The following is a 24,523-nucleotide window of genomic DNA, read 5'->3' on the forward strand; positions in this document are numbered from 1 at the left end:
TGATTAGACATAGCTAAAAACCTTGAAGTTCTATTTTCCCCCATATGCTCTTTTTTGGTGGAAATATCTTCTAATTCCTTTGATACAAGATAGTGGCCTTCTTTTAAAGAAAGCATTGCTTGGAGATCATACAGAAATTTCAAATGACTTAGGTCCTTTAAAAGACAATGCTTCCATCTAAGACCCCCACACACTGAGGAGCTATCCTTATTTCCTTCCAGGCAGACATTCCAATAATAAGGGTTAAATGCCAGCATATTTCAATGAGACAAGCACTGAACTAGCTAAGGGAAGAAAGAGACTATATGTAAAGGAATGTAGGACCTGTCTAATAGGTACCATAGGAGCCAGGAGAACATGAATGAAACTGGATCCTGAAGGTGACATAAAAAGGGGCATAGAACTTAGAGTTGGATATGAGATACTTTATCAATATGGAGCACTCTCACATGATATGTAATTTAACACACTGGCAAGGACACCAGGAAACAGTGATATAACAGCAGAATGGCACTAGGAAAGTTTGAAAAAATAATGGCCCGTATAAGTGTAGCAGAAGTGCCAGAACTGCATGACAGATAGAAGACGAAGGCATTAAATGTGCATGCTATAGTGACATACTATGTAAAATCAGAAAAACCGTCAGCAAACTATATTCCAAGAATATTAGAAGCATAGTATATTCCAAGAAAGATTAGAAGCACAGCTAATTCACTAAAGCAACACGGATTACGCTGGTGAAAAAGGCACTGTCATTTCTGAGCTCAGTATGGTTCTCCTCTGTAGACCAGGGAATACTGTGACAGGACTGGCTTCCCTGAAAGAAACAGGTATGAGAGTATCCTGAAATAAAATGAAGTCAGATAGTGGCTCTTAACTGTCAAAGCAAGAAGGACACATTTACCACCCTGGGCACCAAAGCTGAAGTGGCAGGCAGAGGACATATGAACTGCAGAGATGTTATACATATCATTTTATATATATGCATGATATATGACTAGATATATGATTATACATATGATTAATATAACACAGTATTTTCAAAGACAACTTAGGAAGTCATCAAATATGTTGCTTAATTTACATTATTAAAATAAATAAAGAATGGATAATTAGGAGACTGAATGCAACTATACTAATAAAATATTGTTTTCCCTTTCCCAGTCTTAAGACCTGAGTACAGTTCTCAGATCCAGAATCCACGGTGTGAGAAAGGATCAGGCAACACCACAAGTATATTAAAGAGTAATTCCTCCTATTCTTTCTGAAAATAACTGACAATTATGTAGTAAATAACCACACATGAAGTAAAGGACGTAGTCACACCTTTTGGGGATTATTGGATATGGATCTGAATCGGCATCGATATCTGTGGACCCAAAGCACCACCATTTTCCTCTTGTTAGAGTGGCATTATTAATGAAGCTCCAGAACATGTCTGGTTCACTATGGAGCTAATGGATCTATGAATTGCCCAGTGTGCATATTCCTGCTTTCTAAATATAACCTGAATAAAGAGACTTGGTAGTTGGCAGAATCCCAACATGGATGTGTTAGTTTGTGTGGTAAGAGGTATTATAGTGCGGAAGGTCCATTGGAAACGTCTTAAAGTATTCATTTCCCCAGAAAAAAAAATAAGAAACAATATTATATATTTGAAAAAATTGATTAGTATCACCTTAAAATATTAAAAGATGACTGGTGTCTCAGCCTGCTTTTTGCTGCTATAATAGCATAACTGAGACTGCGTAATTTATAATGAACAGAAATTTGTTTGGCTCATTGTTCTAAAGGCTGGGCGCTCCAATGGCATGTTTCTGGCATCTGGTCAGCCACTGATGAGAGCCCTCTTGCTGGTTCATCCTAGCGAAGACAGAAAGGCAAGAGAGCAAACGAGAGCTAGAGAGCGCCTAACTAGTTTTTATAACAAATGCATTATTTTGATAATAAACCCATACCTGAGATAACTAACCCACTCCAGTGATAATGGTATTAATCCACTCATGACGTCAGAGCCCTTATAGCCAAATCACCTCTTTAAAGCTCTCAGCTCTAAACACTGTTGCATTGGAGACTAACTTTCCAACACATGAATGTTGCAGGACACATTTCATCCATAGCAACAGGTGTGATTGTCCCCACCAGATTCCCATATAATTCAGTGCTCTAGCCCCTAAAAAAATAGATTATATGAATCACAGTGACCTCATATAAACTTTACTTAGTGGTAGCTATAATTACAGATATTATACCAAATATGGTATCTTCGCTAGAGCAGATTAATTTAGCTTCTGGCACATGTAGCTATTGACCTAGCTAACAGCTTATTTTCCTTATCATATTTAAAGGAGCGTAACAAATAATTAGCTTCACATGAGTATACACTTATGATTTCATCTCAGAGCTATTAATTTTCTGAAGGTAAACATCCTCTGGACATTCCCAAGATAATTACTTTGGTCTATTTTAGTGTTTATATCATGTTAATAGGAGGATGAACAGGAAGTGGCAACTCACAAGGAGGGCAAAGTAAGATACACAGGCCATAGAGGGTGGGAGATAAACTCTATAAAGATTCAAGAATGTGCCGTATAGATGAAGTTTTGTGGCTCCAGAAATCCAGGTCATATTGGTACACCCAATCTAATGTATAGGACGAATAATCAAATTTTGCATATCCCACAAGTAAGAAACACAGGACCTCATAAGATGCTGATTTCTGGAGGCAGCATATTCTTGGGAAACTTGGTCCCAATTCATTTCCTCAGTGATTTGAAAGACTGTCAGCTTTCAGTGATAACTAAAGCAAGAAAGGCCTCAAAAGGGACAAGGCTATGGTAAAAGGAGACATTCCACCTAGATGCTATGACCTGGAAGTCCTTATGGTTATGCACCATTTTTAACAAAACTTTCAATAATAATGAAATTATTTCATATTGTAACTGTCCAATATAATAACCAATGATCATAAGTCTGAAATAAAACTTTCAGCAGGTCCATGGCCACTCTGGAGATTTTGGGGAAAATCCTTCCTTGCCTCTCCTAGATTCTGGTGACTGCTGGTATGCCTTGGCATCCCTTGGCTGTAGTTGCATCTCTCCAATTTCTGCCTCCATCTTCACATCAGCTTCTCCTCAGTGTGTATCTCAAAACTACCTCTACCTCTCTCACACAGATTGTCTAGGATAAGCTTCTTCTCTCAACATCCTTTACTTTATCACATGTTTTGCTATATGAGGTAATACTCACAGGTTCTTGATATTAGGATTTCAGAATTTTTTTTTCAGAGCCAAATTCAGTCCACTACAAGAAGCCTGTGTTGTCAGCTGTTATGAAGCTTGTAGATGGGTGGAGATGCAAGAGAGACTACAAATGAACAACGACAACAAAAATCAGCCAGTGACTGGTACATGCAGATAATTGAAGTTATAGAAAGTCATTAGGTAACTCTTTAAGATTATTTTTTCTGGAAGGTCTCTAGGAATTAGTGGTATTTCAACAATAATCCGAATGACAAGAAAAAATTAGGAGTTCAAATACCTTGAGGAAGAGTTTCCTAGGCAAAGGGAAAAGTTAATGTAGAGACAAAAGTTACAACAGGTATGTCGTATTAAATAAATGAAAAACAAAACCATATAGCTAGAAAATAGTAGATACACTTGGAGGTGTAGATATGGACCAAATCATATAGTACCTTGTAAACCAGAATAAGGAATTAATCAATTAGTAACACTTACATTCTGGTAGTCTCACATAGCTTCCAAATTTCTTAACATAGTATACGTTATTGTGGTGCTCCTTAGACATTTGCTGCAGTCTAATATCCTTAAATAAGGTAATTTCTTCCTAACCTCTGTTTGTTATCAACGTTAGGATGACAGTTTGCATAAATAATTTATTTCAAATTACTCAGTCACCTGAATTGTTATATTACCATAAGATTTGAAGTGACTCCCAGCACTTTGGGAGGCCAAGACGGGTGGATCACGAGGTCAGGAGATCGAGACCATCCTGGCTAACACGGTGAAACCCCGTCTCTACTAAAAAATACAAAAAACTAGCCGGGCGAGGTGGCGGGCACCTGTAGTCCCAGCTACTCGGGAGGCTGAGGCAGGAGAATGGCGTAAACCCGGGAGGCGGAGCTTGCAGTGAGCTGAGATCCGGCCACTGCACTCCAGCCCGGACAACAGAGCGAGACTCCGTCTCAAAAACAAAAACAAAAACAAAAACAAAAACAAAACAAAAAAAAGATTTGAAGTGACTGATTCCAATCATAATTGTAAAAATGATTGATCCATGTTACATATCTTAAAATCCTTGCTAGTTGATTAATTTGCTATCTGAGTGAAACTTTTTATATTAAAAACTAACAAGTACAAATAAGAAGGTGTGCTTTTATTTATACAGAATTTCTCATAAATCAATCAACAAGGGCAGGATAAACCGTTTTGATAGAATAAAACGAGAATTTCCAAAGGTCACTTTCCCTTTGTATTAGAGTAACATATCTGTTTAATTTTTATTTTTGTGGGTACATAGTAGTTGTATATATTTATGGGGTACATTACATGTTTTGATACTGACCTGCAATGCATAATAATCATATCATAGAGAATGAGGCATTCATCCCTTCAAGAATTTATCCTTTGTGTTACAAACAATTCAATTATATTATTTTGTTTATTTCAAAGTGTACATATTGACTATGGTCACATTTGTGCTGTCAAATAGTAGGTCTTATTCATTCTTTTTAAATTTTTGTACCCATTAACCATCCCCACCTCCACCCACCATCCCTGCTACCCTTCCAAGCCTCTGGTAACCATCATTCTACTCTCTATGTCCATAAGTGCAATTGTTTTGATTTTTAGAACCCACAAATAAGAGAACATGTGATATTTGTCTTTGTTTGTCTGGCTTATTTCACTTAGCATAATGACCTCCAGTTCCATTCAGATTGATGCAAATGACAGGCTCTCAGTCCTTTTTATGGCAGAATAGTACTCCATTGTGAATATATACTACAGTTTCTTTATTCATTCATCTATACATGAACACTTAAGTTGTTTCCAAATCTTGGTCATTTTGAACAACGCTACAACAAACATAGGAGTGCAGGTATCTCTTTTATATACTGATTTCCTTTCTTTTCAGTATATACCCAGCAGTGGGATAGCTGGGTCATGTGGTAACTTTAATTTTACTTTTTTTTCAAGAACCTCTAAACTGTTTTTCGTAGTGACTGTACTAATTTACCTTCCCATCAACATTGTACAAGGCTTCCCTTTTCTCCACATCCTCACCAGCATTTGTTATTGCCTGTCTTTTTGATATAAGCCATTTTAACTAAGGTGAGATGATATCTCATTGTAGTTTTGATTTGTAGTTCTCTGACGAACAATGATGTTGAGCACCTTTTCATATACTTATTTGCCATTTTTATGTCTTATTTTGAGAAACATCTATTCGTATCTTTTGCCCATTTTCGAATCAGATTATTAGATTTATTTCCTAGAGAATTGTGTGAGCCCCTTATATATTCTGATTTTTAATATCTTGTCAGATGTATGGATAGTTTGCAAATATTTTCTCCTATTCTGTGGGTTTTTTGCTTCACTTTCTTCATGTCTTCTTTGCTGTGCAGAAACTTTTTAACTTGCTGTTATCCAAATTGTGCGTTTTTGCTTTGGTTGCTTGCGCTTATGGGGTATTCCTTAAATTTTTTGCTCAGACTAATTTCCTGAAGATTTTCTCCAGTGTTTTCTTGTAGTAATTTCACAGTTTGAGGTCTCAGATTTAAGTTTTTCATTCATTTTGGTTTGATTTTTTGTGTATGGCAAGAGATAGGTATCTAGTTTCATTCTTTTGCATATATATATTCAGTTTTCTCAGCACCATTTATTGAAGAGATTGTCTTTTTCTCAATGTATGATCATGGTAATTTTGTCAAAAATGAGTTCACTGTAGTTGTGTGGATTTGTTTCTGAGTTCTCTGTTCTATTCCATTGGTCCATATGTCTGGGGTTTTTTTGTTTGTTTGTTTGATTTTTGATTTTTTTTTTTTTTTTTTGCTGGTAGCATGCTGTTTTGTTACTATAACTCTGCAGAATAATTTGAAATCAGATATTGTGATTCCTTTAGTTTTTTTGTTTTTTTTTGTTTTTTGTTTTTGTTTGTTTGTTTGTTTGTTTTGATAGCTTTGGCTGTTCTGGGTCGTTTGTAGTGTCCTATTAATTTTAAGATTGTTTCTCTATTTCTGTGAGGATTGTCATTAGTATTTTGATAGAGATCACATTGAACCTGTAGATTACTTTGAGTAGTATGGATATATTACCATATCCTTATGGTAAAATTTAACAATTTAAAATGTTGGTTTTTTCCAATCCATAAACATGAAATATTTTTTCACTTTTTGGTGTCTTCTTCAACTTCTTTTATCAATGTTTTATAATTTTCACTACAGAGATCTTCCACTTCTTTGGTTAATTCCTAGGTATTTAATTATTTTTGACTATTATAAAAGGGATTACTTTTTTAACTTTTTTCAGATTTTTCACTGTTGGCATATAGAAATACTACTGAATTTTGTGTGTTGATTTTGTGTCTGGCAATTTTAATGAATTTGTTGATCGCACATAAAAATGGCAATAGTTTCTAATGGATTTCTTGTGGAGTCTTTAGGTTTCCCTGAATATAAGATCATATCATCTACAAACATGGATTATTTGATTTCTTCCTTTCCAATTTTGATGCCTTTATTTCTTTCTCTTGTCTGATTGCTCCAACTAGGACTTCCAGGATTACGTTGAATAACAGTGGTCACAGTGAGCATCCTCATCATGTTCCAGGTCTTATAGAAAAGGCTTGCAGTTTTTCTCCATTCTGTATGATATTAGATGTGGGTTGGTCATGTGGCTTTTATTATGTTGTTATTCTTCTGTAGTCAGTTTTTATAAGTTTTTTTTTTTATCTTGAAGGAATGTTAAACTTTATCAAATGCTTTATAGGCATCAGTTGAAATGATCATATGGGTTTTGTCCTTCATTCTGTTGATATGATGTATCACATTGATTGATCTGCATATGTTAAACTATGCTTGCATCCCTGGGATAAACCCCACTTGGTCATGATGAATAATCTTTCTAATGTATTGTTGAATTTGATTTGCTAGTATTGTGTTGAGTATTTTTACATCAATACTCATCGGAGTTATTTACCAGTAGTTTTCTTTTTTTGATGTGTCTTTGTCTGGTATTGGTATTAGGGCAATACTGGCCCATAGAACGAGTTTGGAAGTATTCCCTCCACCTCAGCTTTTAAGAATAGTTCAAGTAGTATTGGTTTCAGTTCTTTAAATGTTTGGTAGAATTCAGCAACAAAGGCATTGAGTTCTGGGCTTTTCTTTACTGGGAAACTTTTTATTATGGCTTTGATCCCATTACTTGTTATTGGTCTGTTCAGGTTTTGGATTTCATTATGGTTCAATCTTGGTAGCCTTGCTCATCATAGCCTCTAACGATCCTTTGAATTTCTGAAGTATCAATTGTAATGTGTTTTTTTCATCTCTGATTTTATTTTGGTCTTCTTTCTTTTTTTAGTCTTGCTAAAGGTTTGCCAAATTTGTTAAATGTTTTAATAAAATCAACTTTTTATTTCATTGATCTTTTGTATTTTTAATTTTAATTTTATTTATTTCTGCTCTAATCTTTATTTTTTTTTTCTTCACCTAATTTTGGGTCTGATTTGCTCTTGCTTCTCTAGTTCCTTAAGATACATCACTAGGTGAGGTATTTGAAGTTTTTCTTCTTTTTTAATATAAACACTTAATAGTTATAAAATTTCATCTTAGTACAGCTTTCCCTGTATCCCATAGATTTTAGTATGTTGTGTTTCCATTATCATTTTTTTCAAGAAATTTTCAATTTACTTCTTAATTTCTTCACTGAACCACTGGTCATTCAGCAGCATGTTGTTTAATCTCCATGTATCTTTATGGTTTCCAAATTTCTATTGTCATTGATTTCTAATTTTATTTTGTTGTAGTCAGAAACGATACTTGATTTTATTTCAACTTTTTTGAATGCTTTCAGACTTCTTTTGTGTCCTAATGTAAAATCTATCCTTGAGAATAATCCATGTGCTGAGGAAAAGAACGTGTATTTGGTAGGTCTTTGATGAAATGTTCTGTAAATATCTATTAGATCCATTTGTTCTATAGTGCAGATTAAGTTGGATGTTTCTTTGTTGATTTTCTTTCTGAAAGATCTGTCCAGTGCTGAAAGTGGGGTGCTGAAGTCTCCATCTGTTATTTTATTGGAACTTATCTCTCCCTTTAGCTCTAATAATATTTGCTTTGTATATCTGGATGCTCCAGTGTTGGGTGCATATATGTTTAAAATTGTTGGGTACCCTTGCTGAATTAACCTCCTTATCACTATATAGTTATCTTCTTTGTCTCTTCCTAAACTTTTTGTCTTGAAATCTATTTTGTCTCAGTATAGCAACTCCTGCTCTTTTTTGGTTTCCATTGGCATGAACTGTGTTTTTCCATCCCTTTGTTTTCAGTCTATGTGTATCTTTATAGGTGAAGTGTGTTTCTTAACAGGCAACGGATCAATGGTTCTTGCTTTTTTATTCATTTGGCCACTCTATACCTTTTGATTGGAGAGTGTAATCTATTTACATTCAGTGCTGTTTTTGACAAGTAAGGATTTAATCCTGCCATTTTTAAATTTGTTTTCTGGTTGTTTTGTGGTCTCTTTCTTGTGGGATATACCTTTTAAACAATGGTCAGTTTTTCACATGACTTGTTTTTTGTAGTGTAATTTAGAAGGCATTGCTTAAATAAATCTCCTATAATATCTTACAGTGTTTCTGTGAAATTTCTATGAGGTAAAAAATTGAATCTTACAAAATTCTTTTCCAAAATGTATATACCCTAAAAAGGTAATATATTAAGCCATTAATGTGGCATTGTTTAATAAGAGATTAGAAAACAAGTCAATTCATTTACCCAAACACAGGTTGCAAACCAACTGCTCTTAGCAGAATCTGGCTGCAATCTTGTTTTGTTTGGCTAACAAAAATGTGTTTGTGCAATGCTTGAATTTTAATGACTTTAAACAAGTGTTTAAATACTTCTTCCCATTTTCCAGTGGCCCTTCTGAATTTCTGTCTTGTTTATACCAGGCTCAAATTATGTATTTATGTTATTTTTTAGCATTTGTGTTTGTGACCTCCATCAAAGTACCAATATGTTTATGGAGTGAGAGAAGGCACCACCTCAAGCTAGTGTAGTTGTGCAGCTCAGAGAGGACATGTCCAGCAATTATTAGAGTGCCTTTCTAGATCCTCTTTTATTAACATATCCCCACTCTATGCTGATAATCTCACCCTATGTTGATGACTTTCAAACCTACATAACTGTCCTTTCTTCTGAACTATGATTGTATACAACCCTCTCTTGTACTTGGCACTTGGAATTCTACAGACATCGCTAAAATTTCACTTTCTAGCTTGCCTCTTAGTTTTCCATTTCAGTTAAAGGCCCAGTATTGCTTTAATGCGAGCCGCTTGGAGGCAAAGATACCCTTATATCTCTAGCAAAAGAGACCTAGTCTTGTTCATAGTGGGTGCTCCATTTTTGTTTTTAACTTTTCATTTGGAGATAAAACTCACAGGAAGTTGCAAAAATAGTAGTCTTCATGTAACCTTCATTCAACTTTTTCTCAATAACAACGTATTATATAGTCATAGTACATTTCTGAAACTAGAAAATTGATATCGGTATAAATATTGTTAGTTAAACTATTTTTTTCAGATTTTACAAAATTTTACGCATATTTGTGTTCTTCTTTTTAGGGTATAATGTGACAAAATTTTATCACATGTGTAGATTGGTTTAACCACAACTATAAACATTACAAAAATACGCTACATTGCCAGAAAGAAACTCCCTCTTGCTTCCTCTTCATAGTCACACTCTATCCCTAAACCCTGTACACTTATTCTCCATCAATATAGTTGTGTCATTTTGGAAGTGTTATATAAATGAAATCATATAATATGTAACCCTTTGAGACGGGTTTTTTTTTTTTTTCTTAATTCAGCATTATAACCTTTCAATCCATCATACTTGGTGGGTGCCTGTATAAAAATAGTTTATTTCTTTATATAGCTAGGTAATATTTCATAGTGTCTATGTATGTACCACAGCACATTCATACATTCACCTATTCAATAACATTTTACTTGTTTTCAGTTTTTATCTATTACAAATAAAGCTGCTCTGAAATGTACAGGTTTTTGAATAGACATAAGTTTTTATTTCTTGAGTATAAATATATACACAGAGGTGATCACTAGATCATATAATAAGTGAATGTTTAACTTCATAAGAAACTGACAAAGAGGTGACAAATACCTCTTAAAGGTGGCTATACCATTTTACATTCCTATCAGCAAAGTCAGAGAGTTCTAGAAGCTCTGCATCATTGCTAGCACTTGATATTATCAGTATTCTTTTTTTTTTTATTTTAGTCATTCTCATTGGTGTGTGTGGTACAGGTATCTCATTATGACTCTAATTTGTTCTCTAATATGGCTTATGATGTGAACATTTTTTATATATTCAGTTGACATCTGCATATGCTTTTTGGTGAAACATCTCTTCTCTATATATTGTAGAAGGGATTTGACTGACTTCTTATGTGCTTTGCAAATGTTATCTCTCAGTCTGTGGCTTAACATTTTATCCTCTTCACAGGGTGTTTCACAGAAAAATGCTAATTTTGATGAAGTTTCAATTTATCCTTTTTTTTCTGGATCACCTTTTTGGTGTCATGTTTAAGAACACTGAAACTAGCCCTTTGTTGCAAAGATTTTCTCCTAAAAGATTTATAGTTCAATGTTTTAAATTTGTATCTATTATCCATTTTAAGTAAATTTATGTGTGATGTGAAGTTCAGGTTAGATTCACATTGTTTCAAATAATGTATTGAAAAGCTTACTCTTTCTTCATTGAATTGCTTTTGCTATATTTTTTGTGGGTCAATTTCTACATTTTCTATTCTGCTCCATTGATGTACATGTCTGTCCCTCCTCCAATACCACACTGACTTAGTCACTGTGGTTACATAGTCTTAAAATTGGGAAATATAATTCCTTAAACTTTAGTCTTCTTTTTCAATATTATATTTAGCTAGTCTACTTTCTTTGCCTTTCATGTAAATTTTAGAATTAGCTTGTCTATATCTGAAAAACATAGCTACTGAAATTTTGATAACATTGCATTAAAATTATAGATCAATTCAGGGATAATTAATATCTTTACTATGTTGACTCTTCTAATTCATAAATATATGCCTTTCTATTTATGTAGGCTTACTTTAATTTTTCCATCTGTATTTTATAATTGTCAGTCTATGGATATCACACATTTTAAAAGTATATAACTATTTCTTTTTTGGAGTAATTTTAAATCGTATTGAATTTAATTTTTGTGTTCAACACTGATACAGTCATATGCCACTTAACAATCTTTTGGTCAACAATGAGCCATATCTCTGAAAATCATTCTACAAGTTGTCACATAACAGAGCTAAAACATTACTATTACTTATCTACATCATAGCCTTCCTAACATCATAAGAGTGCATTACTCATATGTTTGTGGGATTCTGATGTAAAAAACCCTTTGAGCTATCAGCTGTACAAAAGTATAGCAATACAATTATGTAACATACATAATAATTGATAATGATAATAAATTATCATGTTACTGGTTTATGTGTTTACTATACTACACATTTTGTCGTTTTAGAGTTTACTCTTTCCACTTGTTAAAAAAGGTAAACTGTAAAAAAGCTTCAGGTAGGTCCTTCAGGATGTATCCCAAAAGAAGGCATTGTTATCATAGGAGATGACTGCTCCAAGCAGGTCGAAGACCTTCCAGTGAGACAAGATGTGGAGGTGGAGGGCAGTAATATTGATGATTGTTAACCTGTGTAGGTGTAGGCTAATGATTGTGTTTGTGTCTTAGCTTTTAACAAAGACATTTAAAAAGTAAAAGAAAAATAAAAAATGTAAAAATAGAAAAAAGGTTATATAATAAGGACATAAAGAGAATATTTTTGTATAGCTGTACAATGTTTAAGTATTACTACAAAGAGTTATGAATTACTGAGTTATAAAGAGTCAAAAAGTTAAAAAATTAAGTTTATAAAGTAAAAAGGTTAACAGTAAGCTAAGATTAATTCAATATTGATGATATTTTATTTTTAATTTAGTTTAGGCTAAGTTTATAGTGTTTATAAATTCTATAATAGAGTACAGTAAACTCCTAGGCCCTCACATTCATTTGCCACTCACTCACTGACTCACCCAGAGCAGTTCCCATTTCTGCAAGCTCCATTCATGGTAAGCTCTATTTATATATATGACATTTTCTTTATTCAATCATCCACTGATGTAAACTTCATACCATATCTCTGCTATTGTGAGTAGTGCTGTGATAAACATGTGAGTGAATGTATCTTTTCAATATAATGATTTATTTTCCTTAGGTAGATACTTAGTAGTGGGATTGCTGGATGAAATAGTAGTACTATTTTTATTCTTGGAGAAATCTTCATAATGTTTTCCATAGAAATTGTAAAAATTTACATTCTCACCAAAAATTGTATAAGCATTCCCTTTTCTCTGCATCCTCACCAACATCTGTTATATTTTGGCTTTTTAATAATACCAATTCTGGTATAAGATGGCATCTCATCGTGGTTTTAATTTGCATTTCTGTAATGATTAGTGATGGTGAGCATTTTTTCATATGTTTCTTGGCCATTTTTATATCTTCTTTTACAAAATGTCTGTTCATGTCCTTTGACTACTTTTTAATGGGGTTGTTTGTTTTCTTCTTGTTGAGATGTTTGTATTCCTTGTAGATTCTGGATATTTCTCTCATTGGATGCATACTTTGAAAGTATTTTCTTTTTCTGTAGGTCTTCTTTTTTTTACTATTGATTATTTATTTTGCTGTGAATAAGCTTTTATTTGAATTAAGTCCCATTTATGTATTGTGATTTTGGTTACATTTGCCTTTGAGGTCTTAGTCATAAATTATATGCCCAAGACAATATCCAAAAGAGTTTTTCCTAGCTTATTTTCTAGGATTTTTATAGTTTTTGGCCTTACATTTAAGTCTTTGTATATGATGAGGGAGAGGGATACAGCTTTATTCTTTTATATATGGCAATCTAGTTTTCCAAGGACCATATCTTGAACAGGGAGTTCTTCCCCCGAGTTATGTTTCTGTCAACTTTGTCAAAGATCAGTTGTATACAATTATGTGACTTTATTGGTTCTCTATTCTGTTCCATTGACATATGTATCTATTTTTGTGCTAGTAGCAAGATGTTTTGGTAACTATAGCATTGTAGTCTAATTTGGAATCAGGTACTGTAATGCCTCCAGCTTGTTGTTGTTATCTCAGCTTAGAATTGCTCTGGCTATTCAGTCTGTTTTCTTGGTTTCATCTAAATTTGAATTTTAGATATTTTTTTTCTAATTCTATGAAAAGTGACTTTGGTATTTTCATAGGAATTTCAATGAATCTGTAGATTGCTTTGGGCAGTCTGATTGTTTTTAATGACATTGCTTCTTTCAATCCATGAACATGGGATGTTTTTTCATTTGTTTCTGTCATCTATGATTTATTTTATTAGTGTTTTCTTATTTTCCTTGTAGAAATACTTTACTTCTTTGGTTAAATATATTTCTAGGAATTTTTTAATGATTGCAAATAGGATTCACTACTTGATTTGATTCTTAGCTTGATCATTATTGGTGTTTAGAAATGCGACTAATTTTTTAATATTTATTTTTTATCTCGTAACTTAACTAAATTGCTTCATCAAATCTAGCAATCATTTGGAGGCACCTTTAGGGTTTTCTAGATGTGAGATCACATCATCAGCAAGTAAAAATAATTTTACTACTTTTTTTTCCCAATTCAGATGCATTTTATTTCTTTCTCGTTCTTGATTGCTGTGGTTAGGACTTCAGCACTATGTTACATAGGAATAGTGAGAGTGAGTGTCCTTGTCTTGTTCAAGATCTTAGGAAAAATGCTTTCAGCTTTTTCTTGTTTGGTATGATATTTACTCTGGATTTGTCATAAATGGCTTTTAAGTTTTTTTAAACAGGGTCTCACTTTGTTGCCCAGGCTGGAGTGCAGTGGTGCAATCATGGCTCACTATAGCCTTGACTTCCAAGGCTCAAGTGATCCTCCTACCTCAGCCTCCTGAGTAGATGGGACTACAGGTGTGTGCCACCACATTCAGCTAATTTTTGTATTTTCCCTAGAGATGAGGTCTCACTGTGTTGCCCAGGCTGATCTAAAACTCCTCGGCTCAAGCGATCCTCCTGCCTCTCAAAGTGTTGGGGTTACAGGTGTGAGCCATCACACTTGGTCATGAATGACTTATTATTTTAAGGAATGTGCTTTGATGCTTAGTTTGTTGAAGGTTTTTGTTTGTTGAAGGTTTTCATCATGAAGGTATTCTAACTTTTATTAGATGCTTTTTTTAATCTATTGAGATGATCGTATGGTTTCTGTTTTTAATTTTGTTTATGTGATAAATCACATTTATTGATTTGTGTACTTGAGCCATCCTTGTTTCCCTAGAATAAAACCCACTTGATCACAGTGTATTATCTTTGTGATTTGCTATTGGATTCGATTTCCTCATATTTTGTTAAGACTTTTTCATCTATGTTTATTAGAAATATTAGTCTTCAGTTTCCTTTTTTTGTTGTGCTCTTGCCTGGCTTTGATTTCAGGGTAATACTGGCTTTGTAAAGTGAGTTAGAAGCTTCTTCCTTGATTTTTTCAAGCATTTCAGGAGGATTAGTACTAGTTCTTCTTTGTACATTTGGTAGAGTTTGGCTGTGATTTCATTTGGTCTTCAGCTTTTTCTAGGGTACTGGGGAGGTATTATTGATTCATTCTCACTTCTTGTTATTGATATGTTCAGGATTTCTACTTCTGGCTGGTTCAATCTTGGAGGTTTCCAGGAATGTATTCATTTCCTCCTGTTTGTGAACATGCAGTTGTCCATAGTAGTCTGATAATTTTTTGCATTTCTGTCGTATCAGTTGCAATGTTTCTTTTTAAATTTTTGATTATGTCTGCTTGAATCTTCCTTCTCATCTTGGTTAATATAGTTATTGTTCAATCAATTTGTTGTATCTTTTCAAAGAACAAAAAGAACAAACTTTTTGTTTTTCTGATCCTTTGTATGATTTTCTAATTCTCAATTTCATTTAGTTCTTCTCTGATCTTTGTTATTTCCTTTCTTTTGTTAGCTTTAGGTTTGGTTGTGTTCTTGTTTTACTTCTTAATTAAGGTAAATGAGATATTTGGCTGCAGATCTGTGATATTCTGATCTAGGCATTTAATACTGTAAACTTCCTTCTTGCACTACTGTGCTTTACATCAGAGTTTTTTGTATATTGTGTTTCCCTTTTTGTTTCAATAAAATTTTCAAAATATGTCTTAATTTTGTTGTTGACCTAAATATTGTTCAGGAGTATGTTGTTTAATTTTTTTTTATATTTATATAATTTCAAGTGTTCGTCTTTAAATTTATTTTTTTAGTTTTATTGTCTGCAGTCTGACAAAATACTTGACATATTTTTTTACATTAATTGAGACTTATTTTATAGTATAACATATAATCTATCTTGGAGAATATGTCATGTACTGATGAGAAGAATGTGTATTATGCAGTTCTTGGGCAGAATGTTATATAAATTAGGTTTATTTGGTCTAAAGTTCAATTTAAGTCTACTGTTTCTTTCTTTATTTTCTGTCTCAATTATCTTTCTAGTGTTGTCAATGGGGTGTTGAAGTCCTCTACTATTATCGTATCATTATCTGTCTCTTTTTTAGGTCTGGTAATATTTGTTTCATGAATCTGGGTGCTCCAGTGTTATGTGCATATATATTTGGAATTTTCATATCTTCTTGTGAATTGGTCCCTTTACCATGATATGAGTTTCTTTTACCTTTTTTTTTAATTGTTGATGATTTAACATATGTTTTATTTGATATAATGGTAGCTACTCCTGCTTGCTTTTCTTTCCATTTGCATAAAATATCCTTTTCCACCCATTTGCCTTCAGACTGTAACTGTCTTTACCAGTAAGTTGGAGTTTTTTATAAGTAACATATAGTTGGTTTATATTTTTAATCCTTTTCACCAATCTATTTCTAAGTGGAGCATTTAATTTATTTATGCTCAAGGTTAATCTAAGTTTTTTGTTCCTGTCACGATGTTAATTGTTGTCTAGTTGCTGTGTAGATTCATTGTTTTTTTTCTCTCTGTCTTTTAGTTTGCTTGAATTCTGTCACATTGGTGTTTGATTTCTTTCTCTTCTTCATTTGTGAAATTGTTTTTTATACTTGTGAGTTTTATACTTTTGTGTGATTTTATGACGGTGAGTATCAACCTTTTGTTTCCATGTTTACAACTTCACTGAACATTGGTTGGAGGTCTGGTCTAGTGGCGATAAAGTCCCTCAGTATCTGCTTGTCAGGGAAAGACCTTATTTCCTCATTTATCAAACTTATTCTAGTAGGACACAAAAACCAGGAGTGACTTTTTTTTTTCTTTAGGCACTTTGAAAATAGAATCCTAATCTTTACTGGCTTGTAATGCTTCTGCTGAGAAGTTTGCTGTTAGTCTGATGGAGTTACCTTTATAGGTGATAGATGCTTTTCTCCTCCTGATTTTAATATATTTTTTTCCTTCACATTGGCCTTAGAAAGTCTGATGACTGTATTTCATGATGAGGCCTTTCCTGCAATGTATTTTTCTGGATTTTGTTGAGACTTTTGTATCTGGATGCCTAAATCTTTTGCTAGACTAGGGAAATTTTACTCAATTATTTTCCTAAATAAGTTTTCCAAACTTTTTCCTTGATTTATGTTTGGCCATATTTTGTACTCCTTTTTCATTATTTTTAATTCTTTTTTAAAAATGTTTTTGTCTTACTGGATTAATCCAAAAGACTTTTCTTCAAGTTCTAAGATTTATTTTCTTCTCCTTCATCTAGTCTGTTGCTGAAGACTTTATCTATTTTTCGTAATTCCTTCAAGAGATTTTTCATTTTCAAAAGTTCTTTTTGATGTTTTAAAAATCTGTTTATCTGGTAAGTTTGTCATTCATGTTCTGGATTTATTTGTATCCTTTTTAAGATTGCTCTTTATCCTAATTGAGCTTCTTTAAAAATCAATATTTTGAATTCTGTATCTGGTATTTCAATAACTTCATTTTGCTTAGGACTTATTGCTGGGAAGTTAATGTGATCCTTTGGGAGTTTCATAAAACCGTGTTTTTTGAAATACTTCTAGAATTGTCACGTTAGTTTCTTTTCATCTGGAGTGACTGTCACTTCTTATTTTTGAGTGTACTTTTAAAAATATTATTTTTAACTTTTATTTTAAGTTCAGAGGTATATGTGCTGGCTTGTTATGTAGGTAAACTTGTATCATGGGGGTTTGTTGTACAGATTATTTCATCACCCAGGTATTAAGCCTAGTACCCATTATTTATTTTTTTCTGATCATCTCCCTCCTCCCAACCTCTACCGTCTTATAAGCCCCAGTATGTGTTGTTTCCCTCTGTAAGTCCATATGTTCTCATCATTTAGTTCCCATGTATAAGTGAAAGCATGTGGTGTTTGGTTTTCTCTTCCTGCATTAGTTTGTTAGAAGATAATGGCCTCTGGCTTTATTTATGTCCCTGCAAACAACTTAATCTCATTCATTTTTTATATCTGCATAGTATTCCATGATGTATATTTACCACATTTTCTTTATCCAGTCTATCACTGTTGGGCATTTAGGTTAATTCTATTCTATGTCTTTGCTATTCTGAATAGTGCAGCAATGAACGTATACATGCATGTGTTTTTGTTTGTTTGTTTGTTTTTTGAAATGGAGTTTCACTCTGTTGCCCAGGCTGGAGTGCAGTGGCACTATCTCGGATCACAGCAGTCTCCATCTCCCAGGTTCAAGCAATTCTCCTGCCTCAGCTTCCCAAGTAGCTGGGATGACAGGTGTGTGCCATGATGTCCAGCAATTTTTTTTTTCTTTTTTTTTTCTTTTTCTTTTTGTATTTTTAGTACAGACAGGGTTTTGCCATGTTGATCAGGCTGGTCTCGAACTCCTGATCTCATGTGATTCACCCACCTCAGCCTCCCAAAATTCTGGAATTACAGGCATGAGCCACTTTGCCTGGCCAGCATGTGTCTTTATAACAGAAAAATATATATTCCTTTGGGTATAAACACAGTAATGAGATTGCTGGGTCAAATGGTATTTCTGTATGTAGGTCTTTGAGGAATTTCCACACTATCTTCCATAATAGTTGAACTAATAGACACTCCCACCAACAGTGTATAAGCATATCTTTTCCTCTACAACCTTACCGGCATCTGTTATTTTTTGACTTTTTAGTAATAGCCACTCTGATTGGTTGAGATGATATCTCATTGTGGTTTTTGTTTGCATTTCTCTGATAATCAGTGATGTTGAAGTTTTTTTTTTCCATATGTTTATTGGTCACATATATATTTTCTTAAGAAGTGTCTGTTCATGTCCTTTGCCCATTTTTTTTTAATGAATTTGCATAAGTTCCTTATAGATGCTGGATGTTAGACCTTTGTCAGATGAAAAGTTTGCAATTTTTTTCCCCATTTTGTAGATTGTCTGTTTAGTCTGTTGACAGTAGGCTGTGCAGAAGCTCTTGAGTTTAATTAGATCCCATTTGTCAATTTTTGCTTTTTATTTAATTGCTTTTGGTGTCTTTTCATAAATTTTTTGTCTGTTCCTATGTCCAGAACATTATTGCCTAAGTTATCTTCCAGGGTTTTTAATGTTTTGGGTTGTTTTTACATTTAAGTCCTTAATTCATCTTGAGTTAATTTTTGTATATGGTATACAAAGCGAGTCAGTTTCAATTTTCTGCATATGGCCAGCCAGTTATCCCAGCACCATTTATTGAATAGAGAATCCTTTTCCCATTGCTTGTTTTTGTCAGATTCAATGAAGATCAGATACTTGTTGGTATGCAGTCTTATGTCTAGGTTCTCTATTCTGTTCCATTGGTCTATGTGTCTATTTCTGTACCAGTACCATGCTGTTTTGGTTACTCCTGCCCTGTAGTATAGCTTGAAGTCAGGTAGCACAACATGTTCTTTTTGCTTAGGATTTCTCTGGATATTTGGGCTCTTTTTTGGTTCCATATGAATTTTAAAATAGTTCTTTTTTTAAAAAATAGATTCCACCACGAAGAATCTCATGGTGGCTTAATAGGAATAGCATTGAATCCATAAGCTGTTTTAAGCAGTATGACATTTTAGTGATATTGATTCTTCCTATCCCATAAGCATAAAATATTTTAATATTTCTTTGTGCTGTCTCTGATTTCTTTGGGCAGTGTTTTGTAGTTCTCCTTCTAGGGCTCTTTCACCTCCCTAGTTAGCGATATTCCTAGGTATTTTATTCTTTTCATGGCAATTGTGAATGGGAGTACGTTCCTCATTTGGCTCTCACCTTGACTGTAGGAACGCTAGTAATTTTATTCACATTTATTTAGTATACTCAGATTTTGCTGAAGTTGTTTATCAGCTTAGGAATCTTTTGGGCTAAGGCTATGGGATTTTCTAGATACAGAATCATATAATCTACAGACAGGGATAGTTTGACTTCCTCTTTTATTTGGATGACCTTTATTTATTTCTCTTGCCTGATTGTCCTGGCCAGAACTTCTAATATCATGTTAAATAGGAGTGTTGAGAGAGGGCGTACTTCTCTTGTACTGGTTTTCAAGGAAAATATTTTCAGCTTTTGCACATTTAGGATGATGTTGGCTGTGTGTTTTTCATACATGTGTCTTGTTATTTTGAGGTATGTTCTTTTTTTTTAAATTTATTTATTATTATTATACTTTAAGTTGTAGGGTACATGTGCATAACGTGCAGGTTTGTTACATATGTATACTTGTGCCATGTTGGTGTGCTGCACCTATCAACTCGTCATTTACATCAGGTATAACTCCCAATGCAATCCCTCCCCCCTCCCCCCTCCCCATGATAGGCCCTGGTGTGTGATTTTCCCCTTCCTGAGTCCAAGTGATCTCATTGTTCAGTTCCCACCTATGAGTGAGAACATGCGGTGTTTGGTTTTCTGTTCTTGTGATAGTTTGCTAAGAATGATGGTTTCCAGCCGCATCCATGTCCCTACAAAGGACACAAACTCATCCTTTTTTATGGCTGCATAGTATTCCATGGTGTATATGTGCCACATTTTCTTAATCCAGTCTGTCACTGATGGACATTTGGGTTGATTCCAAGTCTTTGCTATTGTGAATAGTGCTGCAATACACATACGTGTGCATGTGTCTTTATAGCAGCATGACTTATTATCCTTTGGGTATATACCCAGTAATGGGATGGCTGGGTCATATGGTACTTCTAGTTCTAGATCCTTGAGGAATCGCCATACTGTTTTCCATAATGGTTGAACTAGTTTACAATCCCACCAACAGTGTAAAAGTGTTCCTATTTCTCCACAACCTCTCCAGCATCTGTTGTTTCCTGACTTTTTAATGATTGCCATTCTAACTGGTGTGAGATGATATCTCATTGTGGTTTTGATTTGCATTTCTCTGATGGTCAGTGATGATGAGCATTTTTTCATGTGTCTGTTGGCTGTATGAATGTCCTCTTTTGAGAAATGTCTGTTCATATCCTTTGCCCACTTTTTGATGGAGTTGTTTGTTTTTTTCTTGTAAATTTGTTTGAGTTCTTTGTAGGTTCTGGATATTAGCCCTTTGTCAGATGAGTAGATTGCAAAAATTTTCTCCCATTCTGTAGGTTGCCTGTTCACTCTGATGGTAGTTTCTTTTGCTGTGCAGAAGCTCTTTAGTTTAATTATATCCCATTTGTCAATTTTGGCTTTTGCTGCTGTTGCTTTTGGTGTTTTAGACATGAAGTCTTTGCCCATGCCTATGTCCTGAATGGTACTACCTAGGTTTTCCTCTAGGATTTTTATGGTATTAGGTCTAACATTTAAGTCTCTAATCCATCTTGAATTAATTTTCATATAAGGAGTAAGGAAAGGATCCAGTTTCAGCTTTCTACTTATGGCTAGCCAATTTTCCCAGCACCATTTATTAAATAGGGAATCCTTTCCCCATTTCTTGTTTCTCTCAGGTTTGTCAAAGATCAGATGGCTGTAGATGTGTGGTATTATTTCTGAGGACTCTGTTCTGTTCCATTGGTCTATATCTCTGTTTTGGTACCAGTACCATGCTGTTTTGGTTACTGTAGCCTTGTAGTATAGTTTGAAGTCAGGTAGCGTGATGCCTCCAGCTTTGTTCTTTTGACTTAGGATTGTCTTGGAGATGTGGGCTCTTTTTTGGTTCCATATGAACTTTGAAGCAGTTTTTTCCAATTCTGTGAAGAAACTCATTGGTAGCTTGATGGGGATGGCATTGAATCTATAAATTACCTTGGGCAGTATGGCCATTTTCACGATATTAATTCTTCCTATCCATGAGCATGGTATGTTCTTCCATTTGTTTGTGTCCTCTTTTATTTCACGGAGCAGTGGTTTGTAGTTCTCCTTGAAGAGGTCCTTTACATCCCTTGTAAGTTGGATTCCTAGGTATTTGATTCTCTTTGAAGCAATTGTGAATGGAAGTTCATTCCTGATTTGGCTCTCTGTTTGTCTGTTACTGGTGTATAAGAATGCTTGTGATTTTTGCACATTGATTTTGTATCCTGAGACTTTGCTGAAGTTGCTTATCAACTTAAGGAGATTTTGGGCTGAGACAATGGGGTTTTCTAAATATACAATCATGTCATCTGCAAACAGGGACAATTTGACTTCTTCTTTTCCTAACTGAATACCCCTGATTTCTTTCTCTTGCCTAATTGCCCTAGCCAGAACTTCCAACACTATGTTGAATAGGAGTGGTGAGAGAGGGCATCCCTGTCTTGTGCCAGTTTTCAAAGGGAATTTTTCCAGTTTTCGCCCATTCAGTATGATATTGGCTGTGGGTTTGTCATAAATAGCTCTTATTATTTTGAGGTACGTTCCATCAATACCGAATTTATTGAGCGTTTTTAGCATGAAGGGCTGTTGAATTTTGTCAAAAGCCTTTTCTGCATCTATTGAGATAATCATGTGGTTCTTGTCTTTGGTTCTGTTTATATGCTGGATTATGTTTATTGATTTGCGAATGTTGAACCAGCCTTGCATCCCAGGGATGAAGCCCACTTGATCATGGTGGATAAGTTTTTTGATGTGTTGCTGAATCCGGTTTGCCAGTATTTTATTGAGAATTTTTGCATCGATGTTCATCAGGGATATTGGTCTAAAATTCTCTTTTTTTGTTGTGTCTCTGCCAGGCTTTGGTATCAGGATGATGTTGGCCTCATAAAATGAGTTAGGGAGGATTCCCTCTTTTCTATTGATTGGAATAGTTTCAGAAGGAATGGTACCAACTCCTCCTTGTACCTCTGGTAGAATTCAGCTGTGAATCCATCTGGTCCTGGACTTTTTTTGGTTGGTAGGCTATTAATTGTTGCCTCAATTTCAGAGCCTGCTATTGGTCTATTCAGGGATTCAACTTCTTCCTGGTTTAGTCTTGGAAGAGTGTAAGTGTCCAGGAAATTATCCATTTCTTCTAGATTTTCCAGTTTATTTGCGTAGAGGTGTTTATAGTATTCTCTGATGGTAGTTTGTATTTCTGTGGGGTCGGTGGTGATATCCCCTTTATCATTTTTAATTGCGTCGATTTGATTCTTCTCTCTTTTCTTCTTTATTAGTCTTGCTAGTGGTCTGTCAATTTTGTTGATCTTTTCAAAAAACCAACTCCTGGATTCATTGATTTTTAGGAGGGTTTTTTGTGTCTCTATCTCCTTCAGTTCTGCTCTGATCTTAGTTATTTCTTGCCTTCTGCTAGCTTTCGAATGTGTTTGCTCTTGCTTCTCTAGTTCTTTTAAATGCGATGTTAGAGTGTCAATTTTAGATCTTTCCTGCTTTCTCTTGTGGGCATTTAGTGCTATAAATTTCCCTCTACACACTGCTTTAAATGTGTCCCAGAGATTCTGGTATGTTGTATCTTTGTTCTCATTGGTTTCAAAGAACATCTTTATTTCTGCCTTCATTTCGTGATGTACCCAGTAGTCATTCAGGAGCAGGTTGTTCAGTTTCCATGTAGTTGAGAGGTTTTGATTGAGTTTCTTAGTCCTGAGTTCTAGTTTGATTGCACTGTGGTCTGAGAGACAGTTTGATATAATTTCTGTTCTTGTACATTTGCTGAGGAGTGCTTTACTTCCAATTACGTGGTCAGTTTTGGAGTAAGTACGATGTGGTGCTGAGAAGAATGTATATTCTGTGGATTTGGGGTGGAGAGTTCTATAGATGTCTATTAGGTCTGCTTGCTGCAGAGATGAGTTCAAATCCTAGATATCCTTGTTAACTTTCTGTCTCGTTGATCTGTCTAATGTTGACAGTGGAGTGTTGAAGTCTCCCATTATTATTGTATGGGAGTCTAAGTCTCTTTGTAAGTCTCTAAGGACTTGCTTTATGAATCTGGGTGCTCCTGTATTGGGTGCATATATATTTAGGATAGTTAGCTCTTCCTGTTGAATTGATCCCTTTACCATTATTTAATGGCCTTCTTTGTCTCTTTTGATCTTTGATGGTTTAAAGTGTATTTTATCAGAGACTAGTATTGCAACCCCTGCTTTTTTTTGTTCTCCATTTGCTTGGTAAATCTTCCTCCATCCCTTTATTTTGAGCCTATGTATGTCTCTGCGTGTGAGATGGGTCTCCTGAATACAGCAGACTGATGGGTCTTGACTCTTTATCCAGTTTTCCAGTCTGTGTCTTTTCATTGGAGCATTTAGTCCATTTACATTTAAGGTTAAGATTGTTATGTGTGAACTTGATCCTGCCATTATGATATTAACTGGTTATTTTGCTCGTTAGTTGATGCAGTTTCTTCCTAGCCTCGATGGTCTTTACATTTTGGCATGTTTTTGCAATGGCTGGTACCGGTTGTTCCTTTCCATGTTTAGTGCTTCCTTCAGGGTCTCTTGTAAGGCAGGCCTGGTGGTGACAAAATCTCTAAGCATTTGCTTATCTGTAAAGGATTTTATTTCTCCTTCACTTATGAAACTTAGTTTGGCTGGATATGAAATTCTGGGTTGAAAATTCTTTTTTTTAAGAATGTTGAATATTGGCTCCCACTCTCTTCTGGCTTGTAGAGTTTCTGCCGAGAGATCTGCTGTTAGTCTGATGGGCTTCCCTTTGTGGGTAACCCGACCTTTCTCTCTGGCTGCCCTTAAGATTTTTTCCTTCATTTCAACTTTGGTGAATCTGGCAATTATGTGTCTTGGAGTTGCTCTTCTCAAGGAGTCTCTTTGTGGCGTTCTCTGTATTTCC

This window comes from Theropithecus gelada, chromosome 4, assembly GCF_003255815.1.
Source record: "Theropithecus gelada isolate Dixy chromosome 4, Tgel_1.0, whole genome shotgun sequence".
Taxonomy (NCBI): Eukaryota; Metazoa; Chordata; class Mammalia; order Primates; family Cercopithecidae; genus Theropithecus; species Theropithecus gelada.